Here is a 24,899-nt window from a genome sequence, read left to right as displayed (position 1 = left end):
AGTAGGTATATGATTGATCCAAGTAAGGCTCATTGGGATGCAATTAAATGAATTATGCATTATTTGAAAGGCACTATAAATACTGGGTTACTGTTTCAGAAGGATAAAGGTGGAGGTATAGATATGTTCTCTGACTACACAGGTAACCTTGATAGAAGACATTCATTAATAGGTAATTTCAGTGGTAGACCTATCAGTTGGAGATGCATTCTGCAAGACACTGTTTCTTCACTTACGATTGAAGCAGAGTATGCGACATCAATTGAAGCAGTGAAAGAAGCTATTCAGTTGAAGGGTTTGGTTAGTGAACTTGGCATCTCATAAGAGAAGGTATTTGTGTATTGTGATAACAAGAGTGTGATCGACTTAGCTCATAATCTAGTGTATTATCTAAGGTAGAAGCATATTGAGATCAGATACCATAAAATTCGTGAGTTCATTGAAGTCAAGAAGATTTAATTAAAAAAGATTCCTACTAAAAAGAACCCTGTAGATAGGATAATGAAGCAAGTGACTGTTGAAAAGTTTAGGCATTGTTTGAACTTAATAAATGTCTCGAGTTAAACATTGTTGGCCCTAAAGAGAGTGGGCGTAGATATGAAAGAGATTATTGGTGAGTGTGGACATTCAAGCTAAGGTGGAGATTATCATTTTGTGGCTTGAGGTCCATATGTGACCTATATGCCACATCATGTGTAGAGTCTTCATGGGACTATATTTTGTCTTTTTATTGACTTTTCTTGTAAATTAAGGAAAGTACATGAGAGCGAGGGAGCCCCTCATGTTTTATAAGGTAGTGGCAGTTGTGATCATCGCAAAATTTTTTCTCTTGGTTTCTCTCTCTTTCTTCTTATTTTCCTTTCTAACCTCTATTTCCCTTTTTGAAGGAGAAAATAAAAGACAGAAAAGAAGAGAGAAGAGAAAAGAAAAGAAGAGAGAAGAGGAACTCTTTTGTGAAGGTCTCACTTGACCTTAATTTTGAAAAGATTTAAAAGATTACTCGCCTCTGTTTTAAAATATTTACGAAAAAATGGGGAGACGGGATTCGCTCGTCAGTACGAGGTTCGACCGTTCCTGGCACCTTTACCATGGGTAATTGAACCAAGGATCGAATTCATGCCTTTTTGCTTTGCCTTAATATTATCTAAAAATGCACAAAGAATCATGCTTGTGAAATGCAAATGCAAAAATGTATGATTTGAGATGAATGATTTAGAAATTTTAGAATTTATCCAAGTGATTTTGAAATTATGAAGAAATGGTTCTTGGAAGTTGAAGATTGACTTGAAGAAGTTATATTTTCTAACTTAAGATTTAGAATAGATCTTGAGTTTTGAAATAATCAAAAATTGAGATGAACTTGAATTTGAAGAAGGGAGTTGAAAGTTGAATACGGTCTTCAAAAATGGAGTTTAGAATTGAAAGTCAAGATGGAATTTAAAAATAGAGTGGAATTCTAGATTTAAAGTTTTGAAATCAGAATGAAAGGTGGATGATATTTAAGAGATCTAGATGGGCTTTGGAATTTAGAATTGGGTGTGAAATCTAGAATCCAAGATGAAATTAGATTCAAAATCCGGAATCTGAGATGGAATTGGATCTGGAATCTGAGATGGAATTGGATCTAGAATCCAAGATGAAATTGGATATGAAAAACACAGAATTTTAAGGTGAAACTTTGAAATTTGGAATTTGGATTCAAGAAATACAGATAAATCTTGAAGATAGATTCGAATTGGAGACTCCAGATTGAATTTTGATTTTTAATTTTTGAATTTAAGAGAAAATCGATTTTTAGAGCCAATCTCAAAAGCTTTGATCCTTGATTTCCAAAATGAATCAAATTTTTGAACATCTGAACTTAGAAAATTACAGAAAGAATTTGAGAATTTGAAGAGAGAATAAACTTAATTTAAAATTTAATTTTTTTTGGGATCAGATGATGAATCTGGGATTTCAAAGTTGAATTGAACTTTGAAATTTGATTTGGAATATTGAGTTGAATTTGAATTTGAACTCGAGCCATTCAGCTCGTTCAATGAGTTTGATGAACAATTTTGATAAGAAGGTAGAAATAAGGCTCTTGAGAGGTTGAGAAAAGTTGTTCAAGATAACCTGGAGCGCGTTCTCCTCTGAGATGGGGGTTCTCATTTTATTGCATGTGTCTCTCCATCTGCGAATGAAATCTATGTCATTTTCTTTGTCCTCTTGCTTCAGATTGTATAAGTGATTGAGGGTTGACAGTGCCTCAGTGTTGAACATGAATCGCTCCACAAACAGGTTAACAACTTTATCAAAATCTCGCAGCTCAATGAGGTTGATGTGTTCTGCGTACCACTTAGCCGCTACGCCTTCGAGACTGCGCGGGAAGCACAAGAAAAGAGCACGATTGTCTTCGCTGAATCTGGCACACTCTGTGAAAAACATTGCAAGATGGACTTTTGGGTTGCCAGATCCATCAAATTTAATGAATTTTCTAGGGAGGTCTTCCAAGCTGCTGTCCTCATCTAGACCGAGGTAGAAGTCTTGCTGGTATATACTTTCTTTCCCTTATCTCGGATTTGCAGATCCTTGACCATCTTAGTCAGTGCTTGGATTGAATCTTCTGCCGGGACCCCATCTCTAGGCTTGTTCACTGATTCAGGCTCTTCTGCCACCTTCTTGGGTTGTCGCAGATGTCTTAGGACGAACATGAACTGCTCTTCTTCGGAGTCCTCTTCTGCCGATTTTGTACTCTCAGATGTGCTGTCCTGCTGAATCCTTTTTTTGCTGATCCTGACATGCTTCTTCACTGGTTTCTCTTGATTTTAGAGGATGTTTTCTTTGAATCTGCCCCAACCTGTTCAAACATCATTTTTGCCATCATCTTTTGGAATATCTTATATATTGCTGGGTCGACATCATCCTCTTCTGAATCATGTCTTTGGGACAATCTGGGAGAGTACACTTCCTCCACTTCACTGTCATTGCCTTGCTGAGCTGCTCTCCTTTGAACCATGATGGAAAGCCTGATGTTTTCTGTAGAATAAAGGAAGAGTTCAGACCTTGGGGAATTTTTGGGAAAAAGAGAGACGATGAAAGTGATTTTAAAAGATTTGAGAAGAGATCTATTGATAAAAGAGATCTTGGGTGAGAAAATAGAATTTTGAAGACATATTTGACGATGGATGACAAGACTTGAATATTTTGAAAAATTGCAGGCAGGATCAAAATAAATCAGAAGAAAATACGCCTGGACTTTTTGAAAGATAGAGGAAAAAGTTAAAATAATGTCCAGGGTTTAAGAAATTTATGAAATAATAAAGAAATGAGAAATATACAGTCCTAGATTTGAGAAAATAAAAGAATTTTTTTGTGAAATAAACATCCAGGGTTTTGAAAAAAAATAAAAAATTTCAAGATAATATCTACAAAAGAATCAAATTATACAAGCAATGATGCATAAAATAGCACTCCCTAGAAGTTGACTCTAAATACAATATTTTGAAATGGCTCGTAGGACCTTAATCTTAACTCTATGGTTCAGATCATCTTATTTCAATCAAGGTATGCCAATATACTCAAGCTAAAGTTCGAAGTACGTGGCATATAAAATATTTCTCCGCTTCTAAGGTAATGGCTTCCCAACATCCTTGAGCACCTACCGATATACCTCGGACTATGGCCCTTTGGTAAGTGGTAGGGGGGCACTAACCCAAATAAGTGGTCCAGTTGTGAGACTCTCTCCCAAACTATGGTTCAGTGAGACAGCCCAACAACGTGAAGACCGGGACAATATAGGTAGGGATGTTTTCAAAAACATGTTCAACATGCAAGAAATCAGATGGCTCTAATGCAAGTCCTAAAGCGATAGAATTTAAACGAAGAGAAGCATACACTTGCATACATTGTTTGCATTCAATCCCTAAAATTGAGGAGAATTGTATTTCAGACCTAAGTCTAAGTGAGCATGGAATAATCTCCTCAATATGGTCCTACCAAACCATACCTAAATCCTATATGCATTATGTCAGCTAGGACATAGTCTAGGCTCCTAAGGTTTGCATGAAAATAAAGCAGACATTTGAAGAATAAAGACCTAGATAATATCAATGCAAAGCAAAAGGCAAAAATTCAACTGGATGAAGACGAGTCCCAACACGGTCGCCAAAACTGTGATCATCACAAAATTTTTCCTCTTGGTTTCTCTCTCTTCCTTCCTCTTTTCCTTTCTAACCTCTATTTCCCTTTTTGAAGGGGAAAATAAAAGACAGAAAAGAAGAGATAAGAGAAAAGAGAAAAGAGAAAAGAAAAGAAGAGAGAAGATGAACTCTTTTGCGAAGGTCTCACTTGACCTTAATTTTGAAAAGATTTAAAAGATTACTCGCCTCCGTTTTAAAATATTTGTGGGAAAATGGGGAGATGGGATTCGCTCGTTGGTACGAGGTTCGACCGTTTCTGGCACCTTTACCAGATGTAATCGAACCAAGGATCGAATTCATGCCTTTTTTATTTGCCTTAATATTATCTAAAAATGCACAAAGAATCATGCTTGTGAAATGCAAATGCAGAATTATATGATTTTGATAAGAATGATTTAAAAATTTGGAATTTATCCAAGTGATTTTGAAATTGTGAAGAAATGGTTCTTGGAAGTTGAAGATTGACTTGAAGAAGTTGGATTTTCTAACTTAAGATTTAGAATAGATCTTGAGTTTTGAAATAATCAAAGATTGAGATGAACTTGAATTTGAAGAAGGAAGTTGAAAATTGAATATGGTCTTCAAAAATGGAGTTTAGAATTGAAAGTCAAGATGGAATTTGAAAATAGAGTGGAATTCTAGATTTAAAGTTTTGAAATCAGAATGAAAGGTGGATGATATTTAAGAGATCTAGATGGGCTTTGGAATTTAGAATTGGGTGTGAAATTTGGAATCCAAGATGAAATTGCATCCGAAATTCAGAATTTGAGATGGAATTGGATCTGAAAAACACAGAATTTTAAGGTGAAACTTTGAAATTTGGAATTTGGATTCAAGAAATCCAGATAAATCTTGAAGATAGATTTAGATTGGAGACTCCAGATTGAATTTTGATTTTTAAGTTTTGAATTTAAGAGAAAATCGATTTTGAGAGCTAATCTCAAAAGCTTTGATCCTTGATTTCCAAAATGAATCAAATTTTTGAACATCTGAACTCAGAAAATTACAGAAAGAATTTGAGAATTTGAGAATTTGAAGAGAGAATAAACTTAATTTAAAATTTAATTTTTTTTGGGATCAGATGATGAATCTGGGATTTCAAAGTTGAATTGAACTTTGAAATTTGATCTGGAATATTGAGTTGAATTTGAATTTGAACTCTAAAAAATGAATTTGGAAATTCAAAGTTTTGAAATGAACTTTGAAATTTGATCTGAAATCGGGAATTGAATTCTGCATTTAGAAATGAATTTGTCTTTTCAAAGTCAAATGGGACTTTGAAATTGAATCTTTGAATATAAAATGAATCTGAAATTTCAAAGTCAAATTGGACTTTGAAATTAAAGTTTTGAATTTTTGAAGTAAGATAGAATTTAAGAATAGAAAGGAGATTTTGAATTTACAAATGAGAATTGAAGATTGATCTGAGAGGTGAAGAAGATATTTGAAGAATATATCTCAAAATCACTTGATCTTAAAAATTTGATATAATTCTATCCTAAATGATGAAATGAATAAAAGAATTTGAAATTTGCTTTTGAAAATAATATCTCATTCTTTAAATGAATTAAAATAAGATTGGAAATATAATACATCTCTGACTATGGTCATAAGATGTATTATATAGTAATCGTACTTGAATTCAAGAGAAGAATAAAACACATTTTTGGTGTCTTTGTAGGGGTTAAAATGAAATTAACTCTCAATACATCCTGACTATGGCCATTGATATATATCTTGAGTTAATTTTAAGTTAAACTCTAATAAAGGAAAAATATTTAAAAATATGATGTTTTTTGAAAAAGATTGAGTGTGGATCCAGTATTATTCCATAAAAGATAAGAATCCTAAGCATTACCCACATTTTGACTATGGCCATCAATGTGAGTCATTTGTTTAAGATTAATTACCTCTCATTAGAAAGGTGCACATGTCATTTGTGTTTCACCATTGTTGATTTTTTTTTTAAATAAAAGTAAAAATGAGATGAAACAGACAATTATGAGAATTACATGCTCATACGTTCTATTCTAAATTGGAAAGTAAAGAATTTTCATTAATATCTAATTATTACAACCTTGAATTGAATTTGAAAATATCAAAGTCTCTAACCTAAGAAAGGAAGTCTAAATTTTCCATGCATTTCTGCAAAAACAGAGTTAGCACAAGATAGAGATAATGCAAGATATTATGTTTAAAATGCAAATGCACATGCTTATGCCTATTCTAATGGAAAATGCATATGTAAAATGCTATTCTTATGTTAAATTAGGAATGCATATGGCAACCCCTATATTAATGGGAAGATATGTATGTGTATGTATGTGTAATACACTAAGCAAATGAGAAAATAGGCATTAGAATGCTTATATGGTGTGCTATGCAAATGAGGAGATGCTTGTTAGAATGTATATGCAACGTAATGCATGCATTCAAAGAATGACTATAAACATGCATGTGCAAGGCTAATCATTAATGAGAAATGCATTATGAGAGTGTAATGCACATACATTCAAAAAGGGTTACTACCATGCATATGCAGGGTTAATGTCGATGGAGTACTGTAATATGAGATATCTAAGGGTAGGGCTAATGCTAAACAAATGGAGGCATGAGAGGCTGTGAAAATGAAAGGGGTTGAAGGTGCAGTGGCAAATGGAGGGTTGCAGGATATAAGTGTTGTGTTTTGGTGGAATGAATGGTGTAAATGCCCAAGTGATATGGAAAATGAAGTTGTGAATGGAGATGAGGTGCTACAGGTGGCATGAGAGGTGATTGGTGAAGTGCTACAATGTAGTTGATATAGATGCAGGGGAAGAGGGTGTTGTGATTGTGGTGACAGCAAGTATAGTCAAGGTGTGGAGCTGGCGACCATAGAGGTGCGGTACTGGTATACAAGAAACAGTGCTGCAAATGCAATTCAGCAGGTGGGAGCACAACAATGTTGAAACTGAAGTGCTAAAATAGAGAAAGGGGAAATGCATGCTGGAGGTAAATGCAAGTGTATAGAAGGGATGCAAGGCGTTGGTGATAGGTAGGTGAATATGCAGCAGTGGGGTGAGTGGCAAGTAAGTGTGAAAAAGGGAGGTTGGCTGAGAGCATAGTGCAGGAAGACAAATGCATATAGGTGGTGTTGCAATGCTGTGAGGATATGCTGCAGATGGATGGCAGGGACGGGCATAAGGATGTTGTGGAGTTGTAGCAGTGATCATGCAGGTGGTGCTGTTTGCAGTGAATGAAAAGTGGCATGGGTGGCCTGTTGATATTGAAGCAAGTGGGATGATGCCAATGCCATGTCTAATATGGATGGAATGCAGGAAAAATATATGAGTGCAACAATGAGCAAGTGTAACATAAGTACAAGGTGCAAGGGTATGGTGAATATTGTGCAAGTAGTGAGTGGTAGTGAAGGAAGGTGAATGTAGCAGTGGAAGGAAAGGGGTTGTGGGTCTTAGTGTGGATATGTGCAAGGGATGCACAAGTGCTGCAGGGTGAAAATACGGATGATAGGTGCGCATACAGGCGCAACAGAGAGATGGTAGACATGCTGTGAAAGTGCAGTGGTTGGTGCTGTGATGGATGGTATAAGGGATTGCAGGTGGTAAGTTGGTGAATGTGGAGTATTGGGTTGTGTAAATGAAGTGCATGTGTAGTGTTATGAGATGTTTCCTTTGTTCCCAAAATGTACTCTCTAGAGAGAAAAAAAAGATCAAATCAATAACACAAACCTCTACTCATGAACTGAAACTCACACAGATCTTCCACCAGAGCTGTCACTTAAAAACCCTTCCTGAACTCGAAGGTATGGACCCACCATTTGAGGAAGATCATTCGAATGAGCTGAAATAGGTTTGAACTTGCTTACTAACCTTATTTCCCCATCTTAAAAAAAAAAAAAATTGAATAGCCACACAAATCTCAGATTTCCAGAGAGTGCACCAAAATAAAATTTAGTCAATGATGCCCCAGACCCCAAGTAGTGAATCGGTTCTCCAAAATTTTTAGAATATACGACTGATAGGCCTTCCAATTTAAGAAGATTTTATGGTTGCAAGGCAATGGTAAGTTGTGAATTACCCAATAGATCATGATAAACATAGGTAGCATCATAGAATAAATTACTTTCAATAGAGTGTGCATGAACAAGCAATCCTGCAGAACCCAAGAAATTCTGATTCAAGAAAGCAACCAATCTGAGTTCTACTGACATACTCACTAGTGCTGACAAGGAACGATGCAAGACTTATGCCCTAAATGTCATATTATATGACTGCAGAAGGATTGCTTATTCCATGGAAATTTTATATCAATAAGTAGCACTATTTCCAAAATGGAACATTACTGGGACTGTCAACGAGTGTAAGAAATACATTTATCAGAAACTATTTTCACACGCTAGCTGCTCCTTATGAAACAAAACAAAAGAATGTATATACAACTCAAAGCCACCTAGAATTTCCACATAAATGGATCAAAAGACTGTGACTAACAAGAAAGACCTCATCCAAATACTGTGAATGGTTTATATTTCTCTAATGATCAAGATGAAAACCAGAATTTAGAAATCCATATTTCAATCTCGGATGGTCGAAACTCTTGAGATTGTCATCCAGACAGCAGGTAAAGTCCCAATCTTCTGAGTTTCTGGCAAACTCCCATTAAGATTCAAAACATCATTGCTCAGTGGGGGATCCGATGCATTGCTGGCTCAAACATAGATACACAAATGACTAATATGCAATAGAGAAAATGCAATATGCAGATATTCTGAAATATACAGATTATGCAGAGTTTGTAGAATTCCACAACAAACTCAACAGAGTTTCACAACGGATTGGATCCATTGTTGCAAGTGAAAAATCGATGCCAATTTCATACCAACTTGCCAACGGATATGATGGTGTTGGTCGTGTAATCCACAAATAGAGGCAATTTACAGCAAAAATTGAAAGGGGTAATGTTGATGATGGTGGTGGCTAATTGATAGATTGAGGAATTTGAAGCAGAAAAGAGTGACTTGGTGGATTTTGTCCTTGTTGCTGCGAAGATACGCTGCTAAATTGATTTTCTTGTATAGATGTAAGTCTACCAGGAGGCAAGTGTGGTATAAATTGAGCTACAGAATGGGAAAGTAAAGGACTACTTTGACTGGCGCCATATGCCACAAATGGTACAACTCGTGCATCAGTCAAGGGTATGGGAGTAGGAGGTGGAGCAAGGTTCTGACATGAATCCGAAGCTACAGGGCTTGCAGACTCAATGCCAAATGAGACACAAAGGAGGAAGAGATGTGGCATTGATCCAGTCATGCATAGTTGCAGTGAATCACGATTGTAATGAATAGCAACGTAATGAGATGGATGAGACTAGAACTGAAAGGATTGCAAATGTTGAAAACAAAATGAAGATAAAATGCTGAATGAAATCAAATTGGATCACGCAGATAGAGATGCAGAAAATGAAGATGTATAACCATGAACATCTGATACACAAAAACAGAGACATAACTAAAGAAAAGAAAAGCGGCTAAATCAAAGTGAGCAATATGATGATCAAATATACTTGTGCGATGCACCATATTATCATAATAGCACAGGAAGTCAAGATTGACAAACAATCAAAACGAAATCAGAAACCCGAAAATCAACTGATGATCCAAACGCAAATATCAGATGGAATGTCCGAGCCTTTTAGAAATTCTTTTGGCGTTTTTGTAAAATTGGTTTAAAAATTGGATAACGAGGCTCAAATTTGGATTTTATCAATGAATCCGGATCCAAAATTGAGTTAGATATATAAAATGAATTTGAATTCTTGTAAATCCAAGAAGTAACTGGAATTTAGATTGAAAATGAGTCAATTTTATTCAGAAAGGTGAGGTCAGGGGTAAAAAGGGAATTTTTTGGATTTTTGGGAAAATTTGGGGTGTTCACAGCGGTTTGGGTGAGAAAAAAACAATAGACAAGAGAGAGGCGGAAACCATTGGGTGCAAGGGTTGTTCCTCTATTAAAGACCAACATAAAAGTGCTTCTTTGGTTGCACATATTGGTGATTAAAAGAAAAAGTTTTGGCTACACACATCATTCTTTTTGGTGGATCATATGATAAGTGTTATTGTTCCTTTTTTGTGGTTTTGTATATTTCTCTTGTACGATGATTGTTTTCTCATTAATAAGATCATCTCGAACTCTTTTCGTGAATGTAGGCACATCTCCGAACCACGCAAATATTTTTGTCTTGTGGTTGATTGTTTTTTTTCTTATCTTTGGTTACTTTGTATTCCTTTTTTGGGGCCCTATTGAATTAAAACCTCTTTCTAATTTTGTGTTTGAGCCTTAAAATCGCAACAAAAGCCCAGCCGACTGATCTTTGTGGGGGCTCAAAGGGTGCGTAGAGGGTTGCCTTTCATAGGCCAAATGATCAACAGAGCCGAGTGTAGGAGGCATCAAGGGATGGGTCTCACCACGATAATAGGGTGAGACTATGAATGTCCGAACATGAGTTCTGATCAGAGTGAATTGGGAACTCGTTTCTTTGCTCTAATACCATGTTAAAATCAAAGAGTGGATAGAAGAAGGAAGAAGATGACAATTTAGTGTGATTCGACCATTGCAGCCTACGTTCACAATTGGAACCTAAATAGAGGCTATGAATACAACACATATTTAGAGCCTCCATTGAATAGGATAGGCCATACAAATTTCCTTAAAATCAGTCATGAATACACCTTCCTTAGCTGGGAATTGCCTGGGATGCATAAAATACACCTTCCTTAGATGGGAACTTGCTTGGGATAGGTGATATCTACTTTCTTTTCATGGAGCCTTTCTTGAATGGAGGATAAGGCTGAGGATAATATGTTGTGGAGAGGATCACCCTGCCAAAGTGGGAGGATTGCCTGCCATAGTGAGACGGTGCTTGAGTTATCCAACAGCCAACACCACAGCAGAGTGGGTGTGAAGCCATTGAGATGGAAATGCCAAATCAAGTTATGCTAGCATGCAAGTGTGTTCGTAGCTTTCACACGTGTGCCACATAAGACAGGGTGGTCGTGGACCATACCTAGGGTTTACCTCACAGGTAAACCCAGTTCATAAAAAAAGAAAAAGGAAAAAAAAAACTTAGCATTTTATTGTCTATATCAAAGAAATTTGGTTTGGGTCGGACCAAGGATATTGGACACAAATCCAACTCATTGGGAACCCAATATACATGAGCCGGCCAAGGTCTTCTTCCATGTGGGCAATTTGAAGTATGCTAATCCATATTGATTTTGTAATAGATTTATTCTCAACACGTCAGGTGGGTCATGCCCAATCCAACAGCTCGTTTATGCAGTTAAAGTGTAGGACAATAGTCTAAGCATTATATATTTATCCTTTCAATAAGTTGGATATGAGTCACAGTGGACACTCCTTAAACATGGGGTAATATTTGCTACCCTTTTGGGTAAGGAATCCCCTAGTGTAAATATCTAATCTACATGTTAAGTGTTTTTGCACATCTGACCCCTATAGATGTGATCTACATGTCAAGTTCAGTAGAAACTAGCCTTTGAATCATGTATTTCTGACGTATATGTAAGATTTTACAAGAGTTAAAAAATTAACAACCTAGAATGTACTAAATTTTCAAACTAAAAAAAAAACATATTTTTACATCAAAAAACAATGATCCAAGGCTTTATATATTTAATTGTTGTAAAAATGGCTTTAAATCTGGAGTCAAATCCAACTCAGATCCTAAAATAATAGAGTCCAGGGATTAATGTCTTTGAGGGTAAATATACTAATTATTAATTATATGCATTTATGAAACAAATCTTTTGTTGACTACAGATGATCAACAAGTATTCATCAATAATAAATTTATATTATTTCTTGGATTTACTAAACAAAACTCTCTTTGGGCCTTTTGTTTTTCCCATACAAGGTCCCTATAATATTTATTCATGGAGGATGGGGGCAAACATATCAAATAAATGTTTTCTAAAACATTTACCTTTTTTCTTCACTTAGACTAAGGGAGTATTTGCATTCCACAACTTGGTTGGGCAACAAAAGAAAAGGAAAATTAGCCTTTGCAATGAGCACCTCAAGCCCAAACATTAGTGTCAAATGTTTAAGAGTGTAAAATTATTATTAATAGCAAGGTAAAATAGTATAATTAAATATAAGCAATAATTTGAAACATCATATTTTTTAGCATTTTATTGGCCTTTGAAAATAAGGTTGATAGAGATATTTTTAGAACATTATCGTTTCTTGTGAATATGACTATTAGATTTGATTTGATTTTATATTTACACAAAGAAACTACCCCCAAGAACAAAGACTAGTCATGCTGGCTTTGCCTGCCGTATTTACGATCACTGTCCTGACAACATAAAACTCTATGGGCTTACCCCTTACCTCAAGGGAGTCACCATACTTCGGCTTGTGCAAAGGGTGACGCCCATGAGATTTGAGCCTAGACCTCCTACCTAGTAGCCTAGGCCCCGTCCCACTATGCCAAACCCCTTTGGGGCTATTAGATTTGACCTGGGCATCCATGAAAAAACAAAAGGGTATACAAAGTATGTGACTGATACTCTATGGCTCAAGAGAGGTATGAACCAAAGACAATCCTATAACATTTTGCATTTTGTATAAGGCTCTACTGGAGGGCTGTTGTTGGGGGAAGTGACTCATCGCCTCAGTTGATTGGAATGTCAGTTTTGAGAGTGGAGATGGAGATCGGGGTGGTGGTGTTGGGATGACCAATGGAATTATAAATTGGCAGATTTCAACAAGGACCTCATGAGCATGTTGCAAAATCCACCAATTTCATCTCCCCCATCATTGCCCCTCCTGACAACGGCTCCCAAATAGAGTCTAAATGCGACTACTTTTGAGACTTGAACTTGTGTTCTTATATTAATTGCCTGAGATTCTACCTATCACAGGCTAGAAGCCAAAACCCTCATGATGTGTCTGGTGTACCCCAACACCAGAATGACTTTTCAACAAAAATTGAGCTAATCGTTACTCGTGAAGCGTGTGGGCATAGTCGCATAAGCATGTCATATATAATTAGATAAAGATAGCAGAGAGACAAAGAGAATAAAAGAAGACAAGAATGCAATAATTTTTATTAGCAAAGTTGACGAGTACAAAGGGACCCCAAAATCACCTTTTACCCGAGGATTTTTAGGCCAAAGGCTATTATAAGCACTTAAAGAAAGCAAAAGACGTATTTATATCATATGCAAAAAGTGAAAAACATGGCAGTCCGAAACATGCTCTCCTGCGTAAGTTGGCATCGTCCTCAGTGACAATCATGCATGGTACTCCTCCATAAGTTGATAGTGCTTCTGCATGATGAATGCTTTCTCTCAAGTAGCTTTACTCTCTGGTATACCTTTTCACTGCACCAGGTACTTCTTCACTTCACCATGTTAGTTGTTGAAGTGGTTGATGATAACTTATGGTTCTCTACTTAGAATGTTGGCCATTGAAGGCGTGCATTGTGGGATAGGAGTACATTGAGATATGCTCCGTTGTGGATCTCCTTCATCTTCATGGAACGACTTCAGGTTGGATACATGAAAAATTGGATGCACTTTAAAATTTGTTGGTAAGTTTGTACGCCAAGTTCCTAATGCACTTTGTGATGTTGAAGGGACAATCATATTTGCGAATGAGGCCTCAGTGGTGTCCCCGAAAAATGATTATACCCTCAAAGAAGAGCTTTACCAATACCTTATCTCCAACACCATGCTTCTTGACGGCCAATTCTTCATATACTTCACCGCCTTGTTTAGACACACCTTCGTTATCTCTGCTTGGTCTTGCCATTTTTTGACAAACTGGTATGCATAAAGTGTTTTCTCACGTCCTCATGAAGCAAGAGAGTATGGAGTCTGCGGTTATTTTCTCATTACAACTTCAAACAGACTGTAGCCAGGTGACTCACTCTTTTAGATTATAGCAGAATTGAGTGACATTAAGCAAATTCACCCAATATCTTTGGTTGACACTAACAAAGTTCCAAAGATACTCCTCTAGCATGCCATTAATCAACTAGGTTTGCCCATCAGTTTGGGGATGAAAACTGGTGCTGAAATACAAGTATGTCCCCCATCAATCAGAATACCTCACACCAAAACTTCTTAATAAAGCAAGCATCATGATCGTTGATAATACTCTCTAGAATTCTCTAACGCTTTACCATATGCTGCAAAAAAAAACTTTGCAGTGTCAATAGCTAAGCAAGTGGTAGGGGTAGGTACAAATATAACATACTTTGAAAACATGTTCACAACCACATGAATTAAAGTACAACCTTGTGCCTTTGGTAGACTAACAATGAAGTCCATAGAGATACACTCCCATAGACAACTCAATACAAGTAATGTCTCCAATAATCCTCTAGGTCTATTGTTGACAACCTTGTCTTACTAACATATCAAACAAGTGTGCGCATAAGCATCTATGTTATCGCACATTTGTGGCCAATAATATGCACACTCCAATAATACCAATGTCTTCTGCTGCTCTGAGTAGGGTTGTCAATAGGCCTGGTTTACCTGAACCTGACCTGAACCAAACCCTATAGGGTTCGAGTATGGTGATCAATAAGAAAACCTGATTAAGACCCAATTCCCGACTTGAAGGTCTAATTAATACATGGACCCGAGTATAGTTTATGAAATTTGATACCAGACCCAGACTCTACCTGAGTTTTGATTATGACCCATAAATTTTCAATGTAAAATTTCTAAAAGAATATGGTTTTATAGGGGATGGTCTGGGTTTGGTTCATGTAGTTCTTATCAGGTCTGGGTATAGTTTTTCTTATAGTGGACCATATTAGTCTTGAGTCTGAACCCGATACCATACCCAAAAATATAGTCCAAGTCTGATTCCACCTGGATCCGAACTAAACCAGACTCGTTGACACCTCTAGCAATGAGTACCTAGCTTAGCGCATGTCATGATACTCTTGTATCAAGCGTCATTGCAGAGTACTCCACCACAGGATATACAAACAATCCCCAATGGTGTAGAGCAAATTGTCCTCCAACCAAAATCTCTTAGTCTTTAATTTTTTCACCAAAGTTATAATCTGTTGAGCCATTAGATCATTCTTCAATCATTCTCGAACATGCTCGAGAATATCACTCGTTGGTTGGCTAGTGTTGCATTTTCTTTCATGCATCGCTGAGAGCTTCATCTTTCGACTCAAGGCATCAACAACGACATTGGTCATGCTTAACTTATACTGAAGAACCATATCAAATTTTGCAAGAGATTCTTGGCAACGAGTTTGCTTCAGACTCAACTTCTTTTGGATATAAAAATAACTTGTCACCATGTTGTCAGTACACACAATGAACTGTGACCCCAAAAGGTAGTGTCGCCACACGTAGATGCAATACATGATAACTAACATCTTCTGCTCATGCACAGTGTAGCATCATTCGACATCCTTCAACTTGTAGCTCTCAAATGCAATGAGATGTCCTTCTTGCAGTAACATCCCTCCAATCATGAAGTCAGACATGTCACTCTTCACTTTGAATGACTTTTGATAATTTGGCAACTATAACATGGGTTCCTCTGTTAACACACACTTTAGCTTCTCGAAAGTTTCTTGGCAAACATCAAACCACACACATGGCCTGTCCTTACCTAACTGATCAAACAAGTCCGCGATCAAAGGAAACATATATTTGTTCTTCATAACCAATTTGTATATTGCTCAGTAGTCCGCACATAAGTGCTTTGATCTATCGTACTTTGCCTAAAACAACATGGGAGCTCTAAATGGTGCTTCAGACAGTTGAATAATCTTAGCTTCTAGCATGACATTTAGTTGCTTCTGCAGTTCTGTTAACTCAGTACTCGCCATGCGGTATAGTGTCATTGCGAGTGACCGTGCACCCAACATTAGCTCAATCTCATGATCTGCCTCTCTCTATAGAGATAGCTTTCTCTGCAGCTCGGTGGGCATAACATCATCAAACTCCTTCAACACTGACACTAAGGCCACTAGGATGTCAACAACATTTCTCTCTTATTCAACCTCGTGAATCATCACGAGGAAGGTCTCATCACATCTCTTGATACCCTTCTTTAGTTGGAGCGCCAACACCAAGTACTCACAAGGTTTCTTCATAGCCAGTGTGGCAATCATGCAAGGCTTCTTCTCATCCTCAAAACTAACAACATTCATACAAGGTTTCAATACTGCCTTTTTGCTTTGTAAGAATTTCATTCCAAGGATGACCCTGAAATCATTCATCAGAGATACAAAAAATGTGGCCATTTCAAACCAACTCAGGATTCATATCAGTGCATCATGAATGACCCCATAAGTGGATTTGACTTCAGAGTTGACCACCTTTATTCAACTCTCTTTCTTTTCTTAATGTAGCACCAATCACTTTACCTCCTTAAGAGAAATAAAGTTGTGTGTGACACCCATGTCTACTAATGCTTTCACGAGTCTCTCATTTAGGACTTTTAAGTACATCAACTCCTTGCTCATGGGTGGTTTGGTGGCAGGTGTCACCTTCACCACATTCTATCATCTGCATTGCTCCAATAGTTGATGCTTCTGCAGAGGCACACCTATCTTTAGCTTGGACGATGTTCGTAACTCTTGGCTCATGCTTATCTCCATTCCCTTGACTGTGTTTCTTGTTGGGACATTCATTCGCTCAATGATTACTGTGATAAACATAATAGTCACGATGATGATAGTTTCGACCCCTATTGTTATTTCTTTGCCGATTATTGTTCTGCCCATCTTGTTGGCTATGATTCTATTGGTCGTCACCTTGCATGTTCTCATTACCAACATTATGCCCATGGCCATTCCTTTGGTTATCTCTATGATTGTTATCGTTATGGTCATAATTGAACTGCATACCTTAAAATATTGTATTGCGCCAATAGATCTCAGCAAGCTTCTTGGTAGTAGTAGCTAGCGCCATAACAAGAATTAGAGGGTCCTGCCCGTTGAGCTCCATATTGGCCCATCCCTGAAATTGGTGTATGAAGTGAAACAATTGGTCTATGTCACTCATGTCCTTGATGATTAACATCACCGAGGTGAATGCCTTAACATAATCATGAATTGACCCTGACGGCTTCAATGCCAACTTTTTGTTGCTGGCCATTCTTTTCTCATTCTTGGGCAGAAAGTAGTCATGTAGTTCTCTCTTGAGATCATTCCACAAATCTACCACAACCAATCCATGCCTAACATTGCCTAAGTGGTGTCTCCACCAAAGTAGTGTTATCTACAATGTACATCATTGCGGTGCACAAAATATCAACATTCTCCACAGTACCTCCAGCCTTGAGGTATTGGTATATTCAATAAATAAAGTTCTCGAGATCTCTTGAGTTTCGAGTGTCCTTATACTTTGCAGGCTTGGGCAACTTAATACATGACCTATTTCCATATGCTACATTTCCTCCAGTTAAGACAGTCTTCAACTATCACTCTAGCTGGTCATTCTTTCATTGAACAACAACCATTTCTACTACCAGGATGTTGAACCTTTATAGCAGATCATTGAATTTGATGGCAAGACTATTCACAGAGTCTTTCACTCCCTTCACTGTAGTCTTGATCTCATGATCAAGAGTCACAAAAGCAGTCTTAGCATCGTTAACCAACTGCTCAACGTTGGTCATGGTATTCATTATCTCGATAGCTAACGGGCTCGAGCCTAAAACCTTGACCCAAACTCGACCCATGACGGTCTAAGTCGACTTGTCCCATAGAGCTGTCTGGCCCGTTGTCCACTCCTAAGAGAGGCCTTGCAACAAAGAAATTTAGAGACTGTAGTATAAACATTCCATAACTATAAGGAACAAATAAGGAGATAGAGTGTTACCTTGCCTTCTACCTCTGAAGCTGGTAAACTCTCATCCAGAGAGCCATTAATGAGAATTTTAAATGAGACTGTAGTTGTCACAGGCTTACTTTTTTCAATAAGCCAGTGCGACGCGATGGTCCTTCCTTACTGCCGCAAGCCTATCTATTGCTCTGTCACGGGCATATAATTCTTCACAAACCCGTGATACACCAATCTCCCCAAGTTGGCCAGCCTAACGACTAAAGGTCGCGTACCAACACGTTTTCATTGGCCCTATGCACCACCCCGTGTGCAACTGCCTAGTGGAAGCTGACCAAGCACATTTCCAAATGTGCATTCCATGTAATCCTTGCCGCTTAGTGCATAACCATCCCATACCAGCTATCACTTCCGAAAGAGGCGTAAACTTTGCCTTAGCCTTGTGTGCCATAAAACGTATTGCAGCTCCATGCGCATGACATAGCAAAACCTTGCCACTGAAGGAACAAGACCTTGTGTCACCCAGTTCGAACACCAGTTGATGATTGAACACCACAGCGAAGAGCACCACCTAGACTCATCTGTCGACGCCTAGGCATTCACTCACCTAGCGCCGAGTCACCATACTCGGTCGAAACCACCTAAGGTAATTCTTGGAAGAATTAGCCCTAACCCACACGCACACCCATGCATCCAACCGCTACGCATATGAACATCTTGGAAGCCGAGAGGTCCTTAACCAAATATCCAAAGGTAACATCCTCTGATCCGCTGGCACTGCTTAACCGAACAATGCTCTACGTTTGTGCTGCCATACAACGATACACTAATGACAATACCGACGCCTATCGCATGCCATGCTATCATCGCACGTCACCGATCAAGCGAACGCATACCGCACGTTCCTACACTCGATGCATTTTCACTCAATAGAGCTCTGCACTGCACATGCCCCATTTCGAAAGATCGACAAGAGACATTCTCCCCCACCCAAAACCATTGTCATCCTCGACAATGCTGGTGCAGGTAAGAACACAGTCTTCACTGATATGCCAGTTTTCCTTTGTACTTATCTTTGGTTTACTCTTTTTTCCTCAGCCTACTCAACTTATTTCGGTTTACATCTACCATCACCGCAACCTTTAATACGCCAAGTCTCATACCTTTAACGCATCTTTGATCACTTAGACAACAGTCTTCTACTTTATCAATATCAAGCATTCTCTCCTCGTGAGACCACAGTGCAGTCTCAAGTACAAACGGGTCATTCTTGCCCGCACGACAAACTTGTTGTCTTCATACTCATGGTTGGGAGTGCCTTTCAACACCAACAAAGGCAAATCCAAGCCCTTCATGGTCCTCACAGAGAAAGACGACCACCAATGCGTGTTGTAGGGATATCAACTCTCTTAAGCACAAACTTGCGGTTTTCCAATGGTCCAAAATAGTCTTCAAGTGAGGGATGTTCGCTTACGTATCACCCCAATGCGGTCCTTCAAAGTATCTTCCTGGGCACTTGTCCTCACAAGGACACTTTGCCCCAATGCTGCACAACCCTCCCAAAGTTAGCACACTTTACACTCTCTCAGAGTCAGCAAAATGTTTTCGCAGGAACCAACGAGCCTCGAACAACAACTTTTTCTATACGCGTAATCCATTGAAGATCTGCTAACTCAAGGGATCAAAATAATGAGCCTTCTGCTCAACGTGGACACTCCGCTAACCCACAATCTTGGGAGAGTATCTAGAAGTTTAATTGAGTCTCCCATACCCAAATGTGCAAATTCATCCAGCCGAATCCAACGTGCATTCTCTGCATGCACAAGGCAAACGTCACACTCCACCTATGAGCCTAACACACAACTTGTAGGAATCTTTGGCTTATCTATGTTCTCTTAGCCAACTGAACAACAACTTTGCACTTCTGCTTATCATCGACAAGATGTCCCATACCATCCTGCCAACATCTTACTTCTATGCTCGGTCAACCACACTTCAGCTGTGCAAAATTACGTAACTAAGATAAACCATCGTTGTTCTCTTCAGTGTCGCACATAATAAAGAACAAGGTCTCCGTGAATTTTTTTGCTCTGATATCAATTTGTCATGAGCTTACTTTTTTCAATAAGTCAGTGTGGTGCGACAGTCCTTCCTTACCACCGCAAGCCTACTTATCGCTCTATCACGAGCATAGAATGCTTTGCAAATCCGTGACGTGCCAAGCTGCCCACGCTGGCCAGCCTAACGGCCAAAGGCCGCGTACCAACATATTTCCATGTGTTGAATCATTTTCATTGGCCCTGCACACCATCCTGTGTATAGCTACCAAGTGGAAGCTGATCAAGTGCATTTCCAAATGCGCATTCCATGTAGTCCATGCCGCTTAGTGTATAGCAGTCTTATACCAGCTATCACTTCTGAAAGATGCATAAACTTTGCCTTAGCCTTGTGTGCTATGAAGCATATTGCGGCTCTATGCACACAGCATAGCAAAACCTCGCCACTGAAAGAACATGACCTTGCGGCCTCCAGTCTGAAGACCAGTTGATGATTGAACACCATAGCGAAGAACACCATCCAGACTCATTCGTCGGCGTCTAGGCATTCACTCGCCTAGCCCCGAGTCACTATACTTGGTTGAAACCACCTAAGGTGATTCTTGGGGGAATTAGCCCTAACCCACATGCACCCCCGTGCGTTCAACCGCTACGCCTGAAAACTCTTGCAAGCCGAGAGGTCCTTAACCAAATCTCCAAAGACAACATCCTCTGATCCGTTGGCACTTCTTAAACGAACAATGCTCCACGTCTATGCCACCACACAACGATGCACTAACGACGATACCGATGCCTACCGCATGCCGTGTTACCATCGTACATCACCGATCAAGCGAACACATATCACACGTTTCTACATTCGATGCATTTTCCACTCAGTAGAGCTGCGCACTGCACATGCCCCATTCCGAAAGATCGGTCTGGGACAATAGTAACACACAACATTATCCTTTGAATCCATTTAGGATGGAAGTCAAGGAGTTGTAAGGCTCAAATCCCAATCAACTCGATCATATGCCTTTGAAAGGTCCATCTTGAGGCATATTGCTAAGATTTTATAAGAAGTAATTGAATGAAGGACCTCATGAGTCAATAGAATATTTTTTTGAATGGTGCATCCCCACAGAAAGGCACCTGGTTTCAGGAAATGATGCGGGAAAGAATGTCTCGCATGTGATTCACCATGATTTTGGAGCTGAACTTGTAAATAAGATTACAAAGTGAAGTGGGCCAAAAATATTTGAAAGAGACACTTTAGGAATTAAAACAATATGGTTGCATTGATTTTTCTGACCATCTTTCTTTTCTGAAAAAAAATCTCACAACTTAATGGATGTGGGAACCAATAATGTCCCAATATGTTTGAAAGAAAGAAGCTGGAAAGACTGGTCTAGGTGCTTTATCAGGGTTTGCTTGAAAGACCAAGACCGCCTCTCTAATCTCAGCATCAGATATTGGAGCAAGGAGTTGATCGTTTTCTTGGGTGGAACATATACCACCAGAAGCAAAGTAGGGAAACATCCCCTCGCAAGAGAGGTCTTTGGTAAACAAAGATTACAGAAAGCGACGATGTTCATGTATTTACAGATATTCTTTCCAGACACATCCAGAAGGAGATTACTCAATCGGGCTTGAGAAAGATGTCAAGAAGTGGAGTTTCCATAAACCTTTAAAAACGAAAAGAGATGAAAAGAAAATTTTAGAAAAAAAATGTTTTTAATTTTCAAGTTTAGTATGAAATTTGATGAACCATTTCTTTTACATATATGAAAGGCTTCATGGAAAGACCAAGGGGCTAGAACGTCAGGATTGTTAGAATTTCCTTCATCTTATTCTGTTGTACCTTTTTTCAGGGCACTTCAGTTCAAGCGTTCAAGCAAGAAGTTGGTTTTGTTTTTTTTTTTGGCCCAAGAAAACTAAGTGAAGACTAGAGACAATGATGCCATCCTGGGGGCCCAAAACACTAGGGCTAGGACCCTCATCCCCAAGGCCTACTTTGGGTTTTCGCTTAGGCAAGGCGTTAGCGCCCGCCAGAGTCGAACCTTGAATGCCTCCGACTACACTAAGGCTCTGTTTGGGAGCCTGTCAGAGGAAGAGTTGGGATGCAACCAAAAGTTATATGATGTGGCACTGAATATAAGTAATTGGCTGGAGTTTAGGAGGAGTTAGAGGGAGACAAGAATTTTGACTGGGAGTAAGCTGACTCCAACTCCTCCAAAATACCCATTTGAACTCCTCTTAAAAAGAGGATGTATTTGCAACTTCTTGAATCACTAGGATTCCGGTGGGTTCTTAAATTTTCGATTGTTCAAAAATTTTACTCCATTTACTTCAGCAAATTCTATATTCATTTATTTTTTCTTCAGTAAACAATAGGATTTTACCTTGTTAAATCCTATATTTTTATGCTATATATATATATATATATATATATATATATATATATATATATGTGTGTGTGTGTGTTTGTGTAGAGACAGGCTGCAGCCCAACCCGTTTCAGGCTGTGTTTAGGCCTAATTTATAGGCCGTAGACCGGCCCAAATACCATGCTAGGGGTTCCCAAACATGGTGAGGAATCAGGATCCTTGAAGGATTTGTTTATGCTTCCAAACAAAAGTGGGAGTCCACATCTCCTCCCAAATCCATTTCGAGGAGTTCTACTCTGCAACCCCCCCCCCCCCCACTCCTTGCAACTCCCTCCAACACGGGTTCCTAAACAGAGCCTAACTTCCTTTGGGTTTCAACTTGTAAGGAAGTTGAAGTTGCAAAGCTAATGACAGTTTTTTGAAAATTTTGGAATTAGTGGCCAGTATATATATATACATATATATATATACATACATATATATATATATATACATACATATATATATATATATATATATATATATATATATAGATAGATAGATAGTTTTAGGATTGGATCTAACCAGTTGAGAGCCCTAAACTAAAATGAGGGGTGCAAACATATTTGGTACGGGCTGGTGCATGACAAATCAGAACCTGAATCTAAATTTCACGCAATATGTCAAAATATAAATCTTGTTCCAAATGAGATCAGATGAGGTAAAATTAATGCCATAAATCTCATTATTGAGAAAAAACTTGGTGATGGAAAATATGGTTTTCTTGAAAAACTTTTGGCAAATGTAAAAGATGGAAAATGTATAAAATATGAACGAAAACACACACATAATATAAAATATTGCATACAATATTTTTATCAAGCTAATATCATGATAAAATGTGATATTTTGTAAATATATATAATTTTCAGTATTATATTGTTTCTTGAAAATGCACAAAAACTACAAGAACCACAGTAATTCATGCCATAGGGAAGAATTGATCTTGGATTTGAAATATATATATATATATATATATATATATATATATATATATATATATATATATATATATATATATATTCTAAAAGTAGTAAAAAATCCAAATATGAAACCAGCAGAAAACATTGACACAAATCCGGATTTGAGCCCAAAAAGTCCAACCAAATTTAGCTCGAATTCAATCTGGTTACACATTCGAATCGAGACCAGTATCCCAATAATTTTCTACGGGATTTTTTTTTGGATAATCATGTTGGGGTTAGGCAGACCCCGACCATTGCAGAGAATCAAAATCAATCAACCAATTACAGAATTTCAGATAAAGGGTCCCATTCCAGGGGTTTATCCTTCCAAATACGGTATTCTCCCCCAACACCCTGATCTGGCCAACCTTCTAGGCATGGCAAACTGAGAGCTATGATTCCATGAGCAGAGAAATCTGTTGAAGTCAGACAATTTGTTGATAATTTCCTTGCTCACCATGGAGCTTCTCCCCTCCAAAGCATTATTGAACTCTCTCATGATATTTAACAGCCTGATCAGAGCTTACTTATAAGCTCTAAAATGTATGGCTACCTAACTCCATTCTTTAATTTCCATAGAGGCTACTCTGAACTAGGCGTGGCAATCGGGTCGGGTTGGCGGGTCGTGTCGGTGGGTCAGCATACCTCAACACGAACCCGACCCGTTTATTAAACAGGTAACCTGACATGACCCGGTTAACCCGTTTAATAAACAGGTTGGCGGGTTAGCAGGTCGGGGTCGGATTAACGGGTTGACCTGCCCGCCTAACCCGTTTATTAAACGGGCCGGTCAGCCGGGTTGGCGTACCCCTAACACGAACCCGACCCGTTTAATAAACGGGTTAGGTGGGTCGACCCGTTTATGAAACGAACCCATTTAAGCCAAACCCGAACCCGCCAAAGAGGCGGGTTGGTGGGTCGGGTTGGCGGGTCGTATCAGGTTTTGCCACCCCTACTCTGAACAACCACCCATCTGCAAAGCATATTCCTTTGCAGTCCTTGATGGTGAAACCAACAAACCACCTTCTCTTCTTAATACTATAACAATAGAAACTTTTATCCAGCCTTCTATCGGAGGTTGTCCATCTCTCAGCATATATAACCAATTTAGCATAATCTTGTGGTTGGATCTCTGCAAAATGGGAAATATAGCCCAATGTTGTCAGTATAGGTGCGTATCATTATCATTGTATCGGAAGAAAATTGATATAAAAAATACTTAAAATTATTTTTTTAGTATTATTATGGCTCTAACATGATTGACACAATCTTTTTTAATTATTTTTTTACCTCTCTCTGACATAAATTGTACCAATTAGCCAATTGAAACCTTCTTCTGTGTAACTTGTCCTGCTGTTATTAACAGCACCTTTTGGACTGTGAATTTCAATATTAAGGTGCACCTTTCAAACCAGAAGATGCGGAAAATCCTTAAGT

At 38.3% G+C, this 24,899-nt stretch overlaps 1 pseudogene; it reads right to left on the bottom strand.

The window, feature by feature from the left end:
* LOC149821129 (universal stress protein PHOS32 pseudogene) overlaps positions 1 to 14,017 on the bottom strand; it is a 28,375-nt pseudogene extending 14,358 nt beyond the window's left edge.
* Between the last annotated feature and the right edge of the window lie 10,882 nt (positions 14,018 to 24,899).

This window comes from Nuphar pumila, chromosome 12 (genome assembly GCF_984573655.1).
Source record: "Nuphar pumila chromosome 12, dmNupPumi1.hap1.1, whole genome shotgun sequence".
Lineage (NCBI taxonomy): Eukaryota > Viridiplantae > Streptophyta > Magnoliopsida > Nymphaeales > Nymphaeaceae > Nuphar > Nuphar pumila.
This window is presented reverse-complemented; position numbering and strand designations above follow the sequence as displayed.